The sequence below is a fragment of the Crotalus tigris genome, unplaced genomic scaffold, assembly GCF_016545835.1.
Source record: "Crotalus tigris isolate CLP2741 ecotype Arizona unplaced genomic scaffold, ASM1654583v1 scf7180000024386.1433019, whole genome shotgun sequence".
NCBI lineage: Eukaryota > Metazoa > Chordata > Lepidosauria > Squamata > Viperidae > Crotalus > Crotalus tigris.
In genome coordinates this window covers 93,774-110,644 of record NW_024100556.1, presented here as the reverse complement: position 1 = coordinate 110,644, position 16,871 = coordinate 93,774, and positions in this window count along the sequence as shown.

Genomic DNA, 16,871 nt, shown 5'->3' with positions numbered 1-16,871 from the left:
AAGAGAATTCCCAGCTGCCAGGAAAGTCAATGAAGGAGGATTCTAGAACTGTTCTTAGAACCACATGTGGCTGGCCACCTTTCCCCCTTCTTAACAGATAAAGCAGTAATTCCTTAACTGAGGCTACATGGTGCATCTATGACAGAACAGATGGTCTTTAGAAACATTTGACCAAGGGGATAAAAACACACACACACACACACACACACACACACACACACACACACACACACACACACACACACGACCAACAGTGCTTCCCTGGCTTTGTTCTTCAAGAGCCCTTTCACTTTTAGAGTTTAATTGCGTTTGAACCGTAAGGAGATCCAAAGCAGGGATCTTCAAACGTGGCCCTTTTATGACTTGTGGACTTCAACTCTCAGCATTCCTCAGCCAGCGTACCTGGCTGAGGAATTCTGGGAGTTGAAGTCCACAAGTCATAAAAGGGCCATGTTTGAAGACTCCTGATCCAAGGTAACTACGTTTGCATGTAGTGGAGAGAAAAAACAAACCCGTATATTTTGAAGATGGGACAGGTGCAAGGGAGGGGGTGGAAATTAAGGCAACTTCACAAGTACGGGAATTTAAGAGTGCCAGAGCGGTAGGATGCAACTTGTCTCCCTCCCCATCTTTTATGAAATCATATAATTGGAATCGGTTACTATGTTTGCATTCAAGTGAATTGGATGTCAGTCTGTAGCCTTACTTTTGGATATCGTTCCCCCCCCACACACACACCCCACTCTGAGGTTGATGAAGGTTGGAAAAAAATAGTTAATCCCTTCTTGTTTCTTTTAAAATCCACATTTATAAATATGGCAGGGATTGCAATGCAAATTCATCTAGAGTGCAATACACTTGGTAACTATCCAGGCGCATTCAAACGTGTGCATAGAATAAAGGTGAGCCATTTCTCTTCAAAGCAAACTTTCCCTAGTGCAGTGTTTCTCAACCCTGACAATTTTAAGGCATGTGGACTTCAACTCCCAGAATTCCACAGCCAGCAGTGCTGGCTGTGGAATTCTGGGAGTTGAAGTCCACATGCCTTAAAATTGTCAAAGGTTGAGAAACACTGCCCTAGTGGCTTGTACTGTATGATAACAAGCTAGTGCCGAACTAGTAGCCTGCAGTGATGATGATAGCAGGGATCAAAGATGGAGCCATTTTAGGTAGAAAACGGCTGGTTCAATTACCAAAGGTGGCTACAGCTAGCACACTCTATTCAAAGTGATAGACATCAGCTTCAAAGGAAGCACGAAGGGCACATTGAATGAAAGATATATCCCAGGTTTAAGAAAGTGTGGCAGAAACTCATGTTCCAAAGACAATGTGAAAAATAAGGGCTTGGGTCTTAAATTCTTAAAACAGTTTTTTTTTTAACAATCCCTCCAGTTATCTTTGTCTATCAAAAATCTGGAGGTCGTAAAAATTAAAATTGTGGGAGCAACTGTGTTATTGAAGTCCTGTCCCCTTTTTCTCAAACCACTAAACCCTTCTCTCTGCTTTGCCTACTGGTAAGTCCCTGGTTTATAGGGTTTCCTTTAAATGGAAGGGCGATTGAGACTCCACATCCAGCCTACAATTTACACACTGTGCTCAGTTCTCATGTTTATTCAATTTTGGCATAGCATGAGGTGTATGTTCAGACATTGAATAAACCATGGTTTAACCATCAGGGTTTAGCATAAGGCATGAATTCTGTCTGTGATTATAATCGGTCTGATGTACCATCTTAGAAGAGCACTGGAATGTAATCAGTGGACATTTCTAAATAAAAGTATCTGATCCTCTGAAAGAGATTTAGGAAAAACAAGTATCACTGACCACAGCTGAATATATCTTGAATATATATGTGCATGTACCAAGGCAAAATTCCTTTGTATCTACAGATCTGTTCCAGAGAGTCCCCCATTGGTCTGGATCCGGTCTGAGGTGGGTGCTTAAAGGAGGAAGAGAAACTAGAAGTCCCATTGCATGAATAAATTTTTCTTCGCATTATACTGAATTCAGAAGCTTGGGAAAGTGTTGGCATGCTCCAAAAGGGTGCCCTTTTTAGTACTATTTATTTCCATAAAACCAAAATTCAATGCAAAACAATAGCTTTACGTACCTGGCTGGTTTTTTTTAAAAAAAACATCGATTCCAATAAATACACATCTAACAAAATGTGAGACGAATGCTTGGAGTCACAGTAACAAGGATCATTTTATTTGTTGAGTAAACAGTTCTATCTTACCCATTAATCAGTTCTTCAAATGTCCTTTCCGCTCATTTGTATACCGTATCGAGCATAAGGAAGTATTACAGGAAACTCAAAAGCTTGCTTACTGTTTCATGAACTCTTTATTGATCTGACTGAAACATTGACACAGTATTGGTCTGGACATAAAAAATGTGGGAGCCTTGTTGCGTTCAGTAGTTTGGTTCATTTGTCTCACTAAGGCAGGGTTGGCCAACCTTGGCCACTTTAAAACTTGTGGACTTCAACTCCCAGAATTCCCTAGGCAACCATGCTGCCTGGGGAATTCTGGGAGTTGAATTCCACAAGTCTTAAAGTGGCCAAGGTTGGACACCTCTACATTAAGGTATGATTTGTTATTGGAATAAACAAACTGCAGAAGCTGACTTCGCACACTGTAAATCCTATTTAGATTCAGTGCATCGTGTGAACCAGACCACCACGGTACTATCATTAAGACAATCTTAACAAAAATATCTCTCTGGGGTCTTTGTCAATGTAAATATATCTGTCCTCGTCAATGTAAATATGTCTGTATGGAGATTCACTATTGTGAACCAGTTAAGTTCACTCAGCCCAACCTACTTCATCGTTGTTGCAAGAAAAGTAGGATCACAAAGTGCTGTGTCTATCTCTTGAGCTTCTGGAGGAAAGATAGGATATAAATGTAACAAATATATATTTTGGCTACATATACCTCTATAATTACTAGAGAATTCTATTACACCTGCCATTCAAGTTGACCATGGTTGTATAAACTGAAAACACAGTCAAAGAAACATTGCTTTTAAAAATGGGGTATAAGATCTTAAGAGTATTGGTGCTAATTATGATCTCTTGTGTTTACTGATTGATTCATTACTGAGGTATTATTGAAAGTTAGCCATATTTATTTGAGAATCTATATTAACATAAATATGTTACCGCAGATATATTTATGGCTATCAGAGTTCCTCTCACCAAGTGAATCATGAAAAGGATTTCCATGCAATAAACACATTAAGCTTAATTATAGTTAACTGAATCAACTACAGTTGATTGAACTTACACTGTAGAAGTTCAATACACCATGATTCAGATTGGAAAGGAACATTTGAGAGGTTATAGGAGTGGACACCATACTGGGATTCCCCTCTGGTCTATGCCCAACCTCTCCAGCTCATGCCATTCTAGGGAGTTCATAGTTTTTAGAACTAAATCTTTCATGCCCAAAGCAATTCAACATGTCCAGGCTATGAAACAGCTGTTGTTTGGGAGATGAATCACCTCTGCACCACCCCAAGTTACTTCTGTATTGGAGGATTTATTTCCAGAAACTAGCTAATCACTCTTGAATTTATGGGATTTACGATTGGAAACCACCAAGTTGTTTCTGGAAGGGAAACAGAATGCCCTAGGGCCTAGACCAGTGCGTTCCATGTCTGATTTTGCAAATTCACACATTGCTGAAAGCAATAATTTATTGGCTGATTTAGGGACTAGGGTGATTTTGTGATTTGTTTGGTTTGATTGTGGCTTTTAAGGCACCTTTCCCCTCCCCCCTCCCCCCCCCCCCGACAGCATTTCTTGGTTTTTGAAGAAGTGCTGATGGCCACAGTCCAAAAAGCAATTGAAGGGGGCCCCAGGAAAAATCTGGATTTGTTTCGTTTTGGTATGGATCAAATGCAATTCAGTTGAAATTAGAATAGAATAGAATAGAATAGAATAGAATAGAATAGAATAGAATAGAATAGAATAGAATAGAATAGAATAGAATAGAATTGACATGTCAAACACAAGGCCTGGGGGCTGGATGCGGCCCGCGAAGTGGTTTCATGTGGCCCGTAAAGCCATCCTGGAAACAGTGAGGGAACAGCCCCTGCTGCCTTGGCCCTGGCCCAGGCCAGCTGGGAGCCAATGAACAATTTTGTGGTGGCCATCTTGGCACTTCTACCCCCTTCTGCCAGAGACCCTCAGTTCTGTTCCACTCCTGCCCAGGCCCCCATAGGCATCCTTGTCGCGAATGATGTAGAACTGGCCACGCCCACCCAGTAGGCCACACCCACTCCATTCACGCCCAAAGTAGGCTGCACCCACTCTGACCACACCCACCCAGCCCCCCAGGGCAACCGCAGTGCTTATGCGGCCCTCAGTGAAATTGAGTTTGACACCCCTGGAATAGAATAACAGAGTTGGAAGGGACCTTGGAGATCATCTAGTCCAACCCCCTGCTCAGGCAGGAAACCCTATACCATTTCAAACAAATGGTTGTCCAATCTCTTTTTTAAAAATTCCAGTGTTTCAGCAGTCGCAACTTCTGGAGGCAAGTTGTTACACTGATTAATTGTTCTATCTGTCAGGAAATTTCTTCTTAGTTCTAGATTGCTTCTCTCCTTGATTAGTTTTCATCCATTGCTTCTTGTCCTGCTCTCAAATGTGGAGAGTAAATGTGATTACTCTCCAACCACAGGTTAAATAATGTTCTTTTTAAAAAATATATAAATTACAATTTGAAGTACCCCTGGATTCTGCATCCAAAGCTTGAGGGGTATATGTGTGTCACTGTGAATGTCCACTTAGCGTATTAGGTAAGCCAAACATCTGTCTTTCCTCAGTTTTTACATAGATTTGTGCCTGCTAGCCTTTTGTAACAAACTTTCACGTTTAATCCATTCAGTTAATGCAAGTGTGCTCCACTGTACTATTTTCAGGAAATAGATTTTCACAAATCTATGTATCATTTGCCCATTTCCCCCCATTTTATAAAGCATTTTATATATTCCACCATGCTGACTTTTTTGACCACATCCCTAGGATACCCATGTATATTCCAACTCTGCAAAAGCTTGCAGAAAGAACTAGCTCTCTCTCTTCCAGCTGTTCAGCAACAATTCCACATCTTTCTGCCAAGGATAATTGCTGTCAATATGTGAATAATTAAAAGCCTGAGTTCTATTACATCAAAGAGCCTGTGCACTTTTCTGTCGCTTATTCTTTTTCTTGCACAGGTCCTCATTCACGCCAGGTTTTTCCTTGGTGCTGCAATCAACAGTCCACGAACACAGAATTGTGTTCCACATTTTGACAAAAGAAGAAGGGGACGGCAGAGGATGAGATAGGTAGCGTCATCGGCACAATGAGCATGAATTTGGGCAAACTCTGGGAGACTGTAGAGGAGGGGGGGCGGGTGTGCTACAGTCCATGGGATCGCAAAGGGTCGGACACAACTTAGCAACTGAACAAAAGTGGGGATAAGTGATGCCTCTTGGATGCTGCACTTGCTGTATAAAGGGACATTTTCTCCCATTGGCTTCCTTAAAATGCCCTTAACTCCCTCTGCTGCATTCTCATGATAATGGACAGTAATGGCATGAATTTAAATTTGTACAAAATATAATTTTAGTAACATATTATTAAAAATGTAATCAGAACTCCAAGTCTAGGAGTTCTAACTTCACATATGGATAGTCCTCGACTTACAATCCCAAATGAGCCCAACATTTCTGTTACTCAGCAAGACAGTTACATGAATTTTGCCCCAGCTTACAACCTTTCTTGCCACACAGCAATTGTTAAGTTGATTGCTAGTTGTTAAGTGCATCTGGCTTCCCCATTGACTTTGTTTGTCAAAAGGTTGCAAAAGGTGATCACATGATCCCCAGGACACTGCAACCATCAGTATAACCCAAGTATCAAAAAATTTTGATCACAGGGCTGCCGCAGCAGCGATGAGTGTGAAAAATGGTTGTAAGTCACTTTTTTCAATGCCGTTGTAACTTGGAGTGGTCAGTAAATGAATGGTTGCAAATCAGGAAATACCTACACTGTATTTCTCCGCATATAAAGGCAGCCCAGAATTAGAAAATCAATTCACACAATCAGTTGTTTCACACTATTAAACTTCTAGAGGAAATATGTATTAGAGAGTGATCGGAGCAAAGTTCCCCAGACTTATTGTATCCTACTATGGAGCTTTAATCTGCTTTAATTGGCTTAGGAATCCATGGCCACTCTGGCAGCCAATGGCTATGACCCTGGTTCCTCCCCAAATTGATTGGAAGTCATCCGTTGGATCTATTTGTTTGTCTTCTTGGGGAATAATGATGTGGAGTTGGAGATGCTAGCATCAATCTCTTGCCATGGTCAGATCAGATCATTCTTCTTAGACTTGGAGTTCTCTCCAGTGTCTCCCTGTCAGATGGAGGAAGGACTTATTCAATCCCACTGCCCCAGGCACTCATGGACCCTCTTGGGTTTCTGAAATTACGTGGGGTTATTCTCAAAACTCTGATGCATGTTAGTACTGGCCTTGATTACACTTCTTGATGGCCTCTGGCAGGAGGTGATGCATCCATCTCGATCCTCCTTGACTCGTCAAGCAGCCTTTAATTCCATCAATCATGGCATCCTGGATCAATTTCAGGGCTTAGGAGTGGAGGGCTATGTGTAGTGGTGGAGCCAGTGTCAATTGGTGCTGGTAGGGGGAGGAATTTAGCCTAAACCAGGAGTGTTCAACCTTGACAACTTTAAGACTTATGGACTTCAACTCCATGCTGGCTGGGGAAGTTCAATCTTAAAGTTGCCAAGGTTGGACACCCTTGCACTAAACCACTGCTTGGAGAAATTCCTCAGGACTTTCCATTCTCTGTTCCCATAAGGTTTACATGAAGCCATTAGGTGAGGTTATCTGTCAATATATGCTTAAGTACCATCGATATTCTCATTCATTCATTCATTCATCCCATTTAGAAGTCACCCATCTCCCTCTCCGTACTTCATGCTGATCAAGTGATATTGTTAAGGTTCTTTCCTAGTTTCTGGAGAATATATGGGTCTGGACAGATTTCTGCTGAACCCTAACAAAATTGAATGGCTGGGGATTTAAGGCCTCTTGGATCTAGTGTCTGTCTGGATGGGTCTATCAGTATCCTTAATGAAATCCATGATGATAAAGAAGTGCAGTGCACAGGACCTGCAGATAATGATCGACTCATATATCACACCAGGTCATGATTTACTTAATCATGATAATCAAATAAATTACATTATACTAAGCCAGGAATTGTGATTACAAACTCAGTGGCTTAGTTTAGATGACACACTAAGCCCAAACCAAGCAAATGTGCAAACACAACCAGTATTTTTTTATTGTGCAACTAGCTGGGGTGAACTGTGGAATTTTCTTAAGAGGTCCAGATGCTCACATCCCTTAGTTGTGGCTTGTTTGCTCTTTTTATTTTTCAAAGAAAAACCATTGAGAAGGGTGGGGGAAAACCCCAGAACTGCTGCAGAATTCATTTTCATTGGTAGTTGGAACCAGCCTTTCCTAACCTGGTTATTCTCCCATTATATTAGACTTCAATTCCCAGAATTCCTCACAGGCCCAGCAATTGATGAGAACTCTGGGAATTAAATACCATACATGTGGAGGAGATGGGGTTTTTTTTTTTGGCATATCTTGCCCCTTAGTTACGCCAGAGAAATTGAGGCAGGATCTATTATGAGTCAGAGAGTAGTGAAATTGCTTTTGAACAGACTGTGATGTAAACTAAGAGAAAGGAAACAAGCAGGAGAAATGGAAAAAGAAAGAGCAATTGGTTCTGAATAAAGAGTTAGAATGTAAATTCAGTTTGCCTCTAGGAATATTGAAAACAGATGTGAGAATACCAGTTTGTTTTTTTTTAAAGGCAGATTTCTCCCCCGTTAAGAATATATTTACAAGGAGGGAAAGAAGTAAAGTTCTCCGCATTGAAATCTACCTAGCAGACGGCAAATAGCTCTGGGTTGTAATTGCATTACAGGTCCCCTTGCTCCTAATTCCCAGAAAGGGAGGAGGAGGGAGGAAAACTGCTGTGTAATGATGAGCAGGAAGTTTTGCAAACACACAGTCCACATCCAGGGTTGTCGCACATTTCCCTCCCTGCTCTGCCTCCTCTGACTCACTGCATTATTGGCACCGTTGTCAACAACTGTCTTCATGGAAAATATTCCACTGGGGTTATTATGTTAAGTAGCTTCTGAGGAATCTCATGTCGCCATTATGAAGAGGCCAAGTCATTTTTTTTTCTCAAAACCACCTAGTGCTGGGAATTCATGTGTGAAGTAAAAAAAGAACAACACACACATAAGTTCCTTCCTCTTTTCATCTGCTATTGTCTGAACAAAACATAGTCTGCCTAAACTAAATTAAAATAGCATGCATTAGTGCGCAGATTTTAAAATCTCCCCTTGTTCTTTTTTTTTTTTAATTTTTTGATCACAGTGCCGAAACAACAAACTTGTATTGGCCAGTTCTAAACATCCAGAAGGAAAAGTAATATAGCATACCTCATTTTATGGTGCTTTGCAGATATTGCTTTTTTTTTTTTTTTTTAGAAGACTCTTCACCAGGAAAATGATTACAACTTGCTAAAGGTTCGGATAATAAGCATATTGTTAGCAATAAAGTATTTTTAAAATTAAGATACTTCCAGGTAGTCCTTGACTTACAATCACAACTGAGCCCCAAATTTCTGTTGTTAAGTAAAACAATTGTTAAGTGAGTTTTGCCCCATTTTCCAACCTTGCTTGCCATAGTTTTTAAGTGAATCACTGCGCTTGATAAATTAGTAACATGGTTGTTAAGTGAATCTGGCTTCCCCATTGACTTTGCTTGTGAAGAGGTTGCAGAGAGTGATTACATGTCCTTGGGATACAGCCGCAGTCATAAGTATGAACCACTTGCCAAGCATCTGAATTTTGATCATATCATGGAGATGCTGCAAAGGTCGTAACTGTGAAAAGCGGTCATAACTCACTTTTTTTAGTCTCGTTACTTTGAACAGTCACTAAATGAATTGTTGTAAGTTGAGGATTACTTGTACTTCTTTCCAGACATAATGCTGTTGCTTTATTGTGGTGGTCTGGAATGCAGTATTCCAAGGTATGTCTGCATTAAATTTAGGTTGTTTCTGAAAAAAGCCTGCAGAAAAATGGAACTTTATCTCTCAAACCTGACTATGTTTACTCAGATCCACCTTATCTTATATCCTAGCAAGTGAGCTTAGGGTTTCAGTTTCAAAATAGTTCAATTGATGCAGGTGGCCTCTTGAACTCCCAGGGATGAAAGTCTAAGAGTTAAATCAAAATGTGCACAGTCACAGACAGATATAACTGATAAAAAATGTTTGTAATTTGCAAACAAAGACAAGCACAGAATACAATCCAAACTGCACTCCCTTGCATAAAATGTTCCCGATGAAGTGAGCTTTGGTTCCTATGCAGCTTTGCCTTTCACAATTTATTTATTTATTTATGAGACTTATATACCGCTTTAAGTGCAAGCACTCTCTAAGCGGTGTACACCAGTAAGCAATGTGTATATATATATATATATATATATATATATATATATATATTTATATTGCCCCCAACAATCTGGGTCCTCATTTTACCTACCCCGGAAGGATGGAAGGCTGAGTTAACCTTGAGCCTGTGAGATTTGAACCGCTGACCTGCTGAACACAGTCAGCTAAAGTGGCCTGCAGTACTGCACTCTAACTGCTGCGCCACCTCGGCAGTCCCATTGTCATTTACACAAGTTATAACTATGAGCTATAAAAATATACCATGTGAACATTTTAAGGAGCCTGAATTGTATGGTTCTCAGGAAATTTGGTCTATAAGACAACTTTTTAGCTATTGAATGTACATAGCTTCAAAGAAATAACTACATCCTACCTCAGGACTTCAGTTCTTCTAGAGAACATTTGTTTGTTTGTTGGTATCCCATCTTTTTTTGTTCTTACAATTAACTCAAGATGGCAAACACACACCTTCTGTCTCCTATTTTCCCCACAACAACAACCCTGTGAGGTGGTTTGGGCTTAGAGAGTATGACTGGCCCAAAGTCATCCAGCTGGCTTTCATAGCTAAGGTGGAACTTGAACTCATGGTCCCTTGCTTTTTAGCCTAGTGCCTTAACCACTAGACCAAACGTGTATCCTTGCAATTTCAGCAAGAACCAAAGAGACTTGGCTAGAAACCAGAAGACTATGAATTCTAGTCCTGTCTGGGGCATGAAAAGGTGGCTGGATCATTTTTGGCCAGTCACTCTCTTTCAACCCAACTCACCTCATAGGATTGTTGCTAGAGCAATTTCCCCCCATAAATACTACACCTTTTCCTACAACTCCTTGTAGTTAAATGGGAGAAGACCATTCTAAAATTCAGGGATTCTTTTCAAATATGAGACAAACTAAAATGTGGATTTACAGTCACAATGACTGGTGTCACACTATACAGCAACATAAAGCCAAATAATTTATATTATGGCTGCAAACATTTTTGCTTTATTCAATTTGCAAACAAAACCATGGAATTCTGATTAAGGTAAACCAAAATTCATAATGGGTAGGTTAATATTAATCCATTCAATTGATCAAACATTCTTTAATCCATTCTTGTTAACCATAATTAACTAATGTGACCCTGAAGGATCCTCTCAGAAACCAAAGAAGGCCTGAACATCCAATTAAGATAATCAAAGAAGAAAGTGAGAATTTTGGTCTCTTTTTTGAGCATCGAAACAACCAAACTCGTGAACCATGCAAGGGATGAAACTAGAAATTGTTGGTGAAGAAATAGAATGTGAATTAAAAATCAGTTTGCTAAGATCGCAAATTGATCAAAGTGGTGAATGCAGCACAGAAATAAAATTCTGGATTGCACTGGGTCACTCAGCAATGATGAATATAAGCTGAATATGGAAAAGCAAGGACATCAGTCTGGCAACCAAATGTAAGTTAGTTTGTTCTATTGTTCTGAATTTCTGATTGTGAAGGTTGGATTTAAAAAAAAGCAAGACAGGAAGAAAACTGAGCATTTGAGCTGTGGTGCTGGAAAAGGCTCCTGTGTATTCCTTGGATAGCAAAGTTGACTAACAAGCAAATATTGGAGCTCATGACACCAGACACATCACTAGAAGGAAAAATCACGAAAATGCATTTCACTTAACTTTGGTCATGTCATGTGAGGGAATTTACTGGAGAAAGCAATTGTGTTTGGAAGAGTTAGTGGTAAAAGGAAACCAGGCTGTCAAAGAACACAGTGGCTGGACATCATCAAAGCTGACACCGGCTGGAGCACACAACAACTTAAACAATTACTGCAAGATCAGAAGATGTGGAGAGATGTGGCCCAAGAGTCAGATATGATTGAATGGATAACATCGTCATCACTCTGAAGGAAATAACTTTCTGTTTTACTCAATGTGTGAAACTAGAGTTATAGGTGGATTGAGATAGGGATGGGAAAAAGTAATCTTCGGCTGCTTGTAAGTTGACCAAGGACTAATTCACCCATTAGGAAGGAAAATATTAAACATATCCTGCCTTTTGAAGCGGTTTGGGGGAGCAGAGGTAATATACTTTATCCTTCAGTTCTTGATCAAGTAAATATATACTGTACCCTTTTGTTAAATTTCAGCAGCCACTGTGGCATATATTCAGTGTGACCAACCCATTTGTTGATATTGTACAGCAACGTTTTTCAGTCCTGGCAACTTTTAAGATAGGTGAATTTCAACTCCTGGCATGGGTAACATCACATCAGAAGAAGAGGGAGAATCAGGATTAGGGGAAGGAGAATAAACAAATACCTTTTAAAATTAACTTTGCCCTGATTCATAATTTTGGAACTGTTTTTTAAAAAAATCACACTCGACATACTCCTTTTTTCCTACTTCTTTCCTTTTCTCTTTTCTTAGCTTTCCATTTTGCTTCACTTTCTCTTTCTGTTGCTGCATTCTTCTTTCAGCCTGGAGCTCACTGGATGGTGCTCGGGCTTCAGTCTAACTCCTTCCAAGCTTGCTTGAAATAACTCCTTTCATCTGCAGTTCTATCAAATACTCCAAGGACGCTCAACCTCTTCCACCCCCAAATCTGACTGAACCCCATTTTTTTCCCCTTTATTGGTTCTCAGAGATGAGATGACTCCTGCTGGCCACAGAAGGCCAGTTTGTGATTGAAAGGAGTAGCTGTTCCCCACTGAAGTGACCTTCAGAGCACTTATTAGCTGCATATCAGAGAAACCAGGGATTTTTATTTATTTATTTGCTGTATCTGGTGTTATGGAAGACATCCATAGCATTTTGTAAGCCTATGGCCTAGAGTTGTATCAGAACAATCAGCCAATTGACTGTGGTAGCCAGTCAACACAAAAAGTCATTGTAGAGAGTAAGAGAGTTACCTGAAGAATATTCTTTTTAAAGATTTTGGCTTTTCCATATCTTGGCATCCCTCTAGGTCTGCTGATATTATATCCTTCTTGTGCATTGATGGAGTTCCTTTAAGGTTACAAGTAATCATACTTTCCTCACAAATACCAGAAACACAATGAGCTTCAACCAATAAATGAGTCACTTAAGGAAGCATTTTCTTTATTTATTTTTCATTTTCTTTTCTTTTTTTCATTTCCCACTCCTGTAATACACTAGGGTAGAGGTGTGAAACTCGCAACGTCATGTGACATGTCATGATGTGGTGTGACTTTTTCTCCATTGCTGGCAACGAGGTGGGCGTGGTTTTGGCATGACGCATCCAGCCCACGGGCCGGCAGTTTGACACCCCTGCACTAGGGCCTTAAAATATAAATGGGTGCGATCTACTACTAAGCACTTACTGGGCAGACTAAGTTTTCATAGAGAATGCTCAGGTAAGAAGATACATATTCCTAATCTTTGAATACAGGTAGTCCTTGACTTACTACCACAATTCCATTCCTAAGCAAGGCAGTTGTTAAGTGAATTGCATCCATTTTATGACCTTTTTTGCCACAGTTGTTACATCAATAACTGCAGCTGTTAAATGAATCTTGCATTTATTAAGCAAATCTGGCTTCCTCCATTGACTTTGCTTGTTGGAAGCAGGCTGGGAAGGTAACAAATGGTGATCACATGATCCCTCGACAGTGCGGCTGTCATAAACGTATGTCATTTGCCAAGCACCTGAATTTTGATCATCTGACTATGGAGATGCTGCAAGTGTGAAAATCAATCCTAACACACTTTTTCGGTGTCATTGTAACTTTGCGCTGTCACTAAATGAATGGTCGTAAGTTGAGGACTACCTGTACACATTGGCTAAGAAGTCGTCACCTCTTTCCAGTGATGAAAAATGACCTGGCAGTCTCTAGAAGTGGAGTGTTATTCCCACCACTTTCAAAAATGCTATCAAAACAACCGCAAGAACTAGTGTAGGCAGTGGCCAGGACTCAGTGCTGACCTGGAGCTTTCCTTCCCCAAAAATAAAAGATGAAGGAATATAGTAGAAATGACTGCTTATAACTGGCTTATTCATTGTCTAGCAAAAATTCAAAAGCTGAAGCTGCTTGGTTTACTTTGGTTGCATTTGCATATTATTGATCCTTAACTTTCCCATCCAGATTCAAACTAAGCAAAGTCCAAATAAATGCAACTGTATTTTTTTTCACACTTCTGCTTTGAGTCTTTACTTTTCCTTCCCTTGCTCTCCCTCCCCCTCTTATAAAGGGCAGGGATATTAAGATTTCTCCAAAATAACTAAACATGAAGTAATGTCACGATACGAACTCTGCTCCTTATGTAAAAGATAAAGGAGTCCTTGCGGATTTTACTCCGGTTATCGTTGCCATCTGTAAGGGGTGATGCTTATCTCTGTTTCAAGGGCATTGAACTAGTGCTGTCCAAAGACTCTTCCATGGGCATGTGGCCAGCATGACATCACGGAACGCTGTTAGCTTCCATTGAAATGGTACCTATTTATCTACTTGCATTTGCATGGCTTTCAAACTGCTAGGTAGGCAGGAGCTACAGCGAGGATGGGAACTCACCCCCTCGCATGACACTTAGGTCTCAAACCTAGGCTGCCAGCTTTCCAGCCAACAAGCCCAGTGTCAGGTTCAAAGCACATGTATGATATTGCCATCATTCTTGCTTCTCAGCTTGCCAACGCACTAGGGGGGAGGGGAGGAGGAAATGGAATGCAGGTTCCAGACAACAAGAAGTCAGCCCATGTAACCCAAGGACGTTTCAGCAGACATTTGCAAATACACAGAGACACTTTCTCATAACAATATCTTGACATTCGATTGGACCATATGACCTGCACTAATAAAGGGAAGGGAGAATTCTATGTTTTAACTATAGTGGATTGTGCAGGAAATAGCCAAAGTTGGTTTTGCTTTATTCACGCCCAAATAATGTACTCAATAAAGTTTGTATTAAGAGATCGGAACATCTTGATCGTGCTTGTTTGGTTGGGTTTGTCAGTCAGAACCTTGACACCCAGCATCTTAACCCCTGAGCCACCGCATCGCCCCTTATGTACTTGTGTACTAGCTCCTTATGTACTTGCATCTAACTCTGCATGGCATGCATGAAAGAGGTGGAGTTTAGGTTGTGATGTTGCAATGCACATCCCCCTCCCCCATGTCTGTGATCAGAGCCATCTGCAGGGAGATCAAAGGAAGGCATATGGTGAATACAGCGCTGTGCCATTGCAGCACAACCTCTTTCCCTTTGGCACATGTGTCACAACACAGCATGCATTTATGAAAGTGGCAGTGACAGCAGGACACTGCTTTTGTCATTTTAACAAAAATGCATCAGATCCTATGGATACCTCCACTTCCAAACCTTACAATCTGCAATTCTTTAATTCTAAAATTTAAACAGCAGGAAGGAGTCTTGTGATTTTCATGTTCTTGACCACTGGATTCCCCCTACCTTGCCCATAGAACAGGGATTAATGGGAGATGAAATCCAAAACATCTGGAGGGGATGCCAATTCCTGCATTTAAGGTTAATTTCTAAAGGCTCCTTTGGCCAGATGTTCAGTCACATAATTCATATGTGGGGGTTAAAGTTTAGACAGTAGCAAATCCTCTCTTTAGATGGCAAGTTTGATCTAAGGGCGAAGGCACCAAGGTAGAAACCAGGAGACGGTGAGTTCGAGTCCTGCATTAAGCATGAAAGCTGGCTGGATGACTTCAGGCCAGTCACTTTCTCTCAGCCCAACTCGCTTTGTGTTGTTCATAAAAATAATAAAGGCAGGATAAAATAAGGAATATTAAAATTTTCCAATCATTCTCTGGTTGGGACTTCGAACTTCTGCCCCGAAGTCCTATTTTTACCATTTCCTCTGATAAAATTTTCCTTGTACTGCAATATTTAATCCGGTTTCAGCGTCATTTTCACGCTCAGTTATTCTCCCTGTCATATCAATAATATATACAACCATTGTATCACCCAGGTTCCTGGGTCATAGGGAATGGTTCTACAAACCAGCTCCCTCCGTGAGATGAGAGTGCAGCTGTCTGCAGCTCATTAAAGCAGCTTTCTCTTCAGCATCTCTTCCCCAAATTGAATTAAATGCATTGTGAAGATTTAATGAGAACCAGATGAACTGTATGGTCTGGCTCTTCAATAATTTATCAGTAAAGTTGATGCTGAAGTTGATTCTCTCATCTACTATGTTGCTTTAAAAAATAACATTTCGGCCATGCTTTTGGCTGTAATCCAAGGAGTGTATTAATGGGCAATAAAATATATTTGGTTGAGTGGTTTTAAAAGAAAACAAAACATCCATTCCCAAAAGGAATGTCACAGACAGTACCACAATATGGAGCTCTTCCTTGAGGAAGATGGGCAACATCTAGAAACGTCAAATAGAAATAAACAAATCTTGCAACCAAAGCATTGTCGAATGAAAGAATAAAATAGAGTGTAAAAGATTAAAATAAAAAAGCATAGCAAAGAATAATAAAATAAAATGAAGAGAAGAGAAGCTGGAGCAAAACTGCTAAGCAAGTCCAATCCATTTACCCATCCATCTCGGCTCTCAGCAACAATGATATCTGCCAAGCCAGATGTAAAGAAGCCAAAGCTATCCTGATGTAAAATCTAACAATATCAGTCCTTGCCTGAACTCTATTCCAGAAGCAGCAGAATGTGGAACAGTACATCAAGCCTGTCACTAATACCTGGAACACCTTGCAAACAGGGAAGAATCTGCTGTTGCTGTTGCCACCATTTCTCTAGTCTTGCTAGCAAGAGAGAGAGAAAACAAGCACATACAAGACACTGGGACTCAGGAGAAGTCATGGTATTGCTATAGTTGGACCGCTAAGCAGGGATTCAGGGTGACACATCAAACAACTTTGTTCCATGCCGATCTATCTTCCCACCAAATTTAAAAGTGGAATGGATGCAGGAAAGAGAAAGGGTGAGAGAAACAAACAGTAGTAGAGACCATTGTGTCTGGGAGGGGAAGATGAGAAGCTGACACTTCTCTGCAATCTGGGGTGCTGTGGCCTGCTGGGGTGCTCTGGGAGCTAGATGATACATGTCAACATCAGTTATTTCTTCTTTGAGGGAGGAAATCAGGAGCAATTGTTCCTAATTTCTTCCTACATACAGAAGTCTCCTCTCCTTTCTCTATGGATAGAAGGAAATAAGAGTTCCTACCTTCTCCAGTACACAGAGAAAGAGACAGGAATCAGACTGGAGGATAGAGGAAGACTTTAGAGAAGGCAAGATTTCCTTCTATCAATACTTTGCAGGCCAGAGCAGATTTATTAGCCAAAGTTGGCCTGTGGACCGAACGTTCCTTCCTACTGAGATATAAAGTTGCAGTCC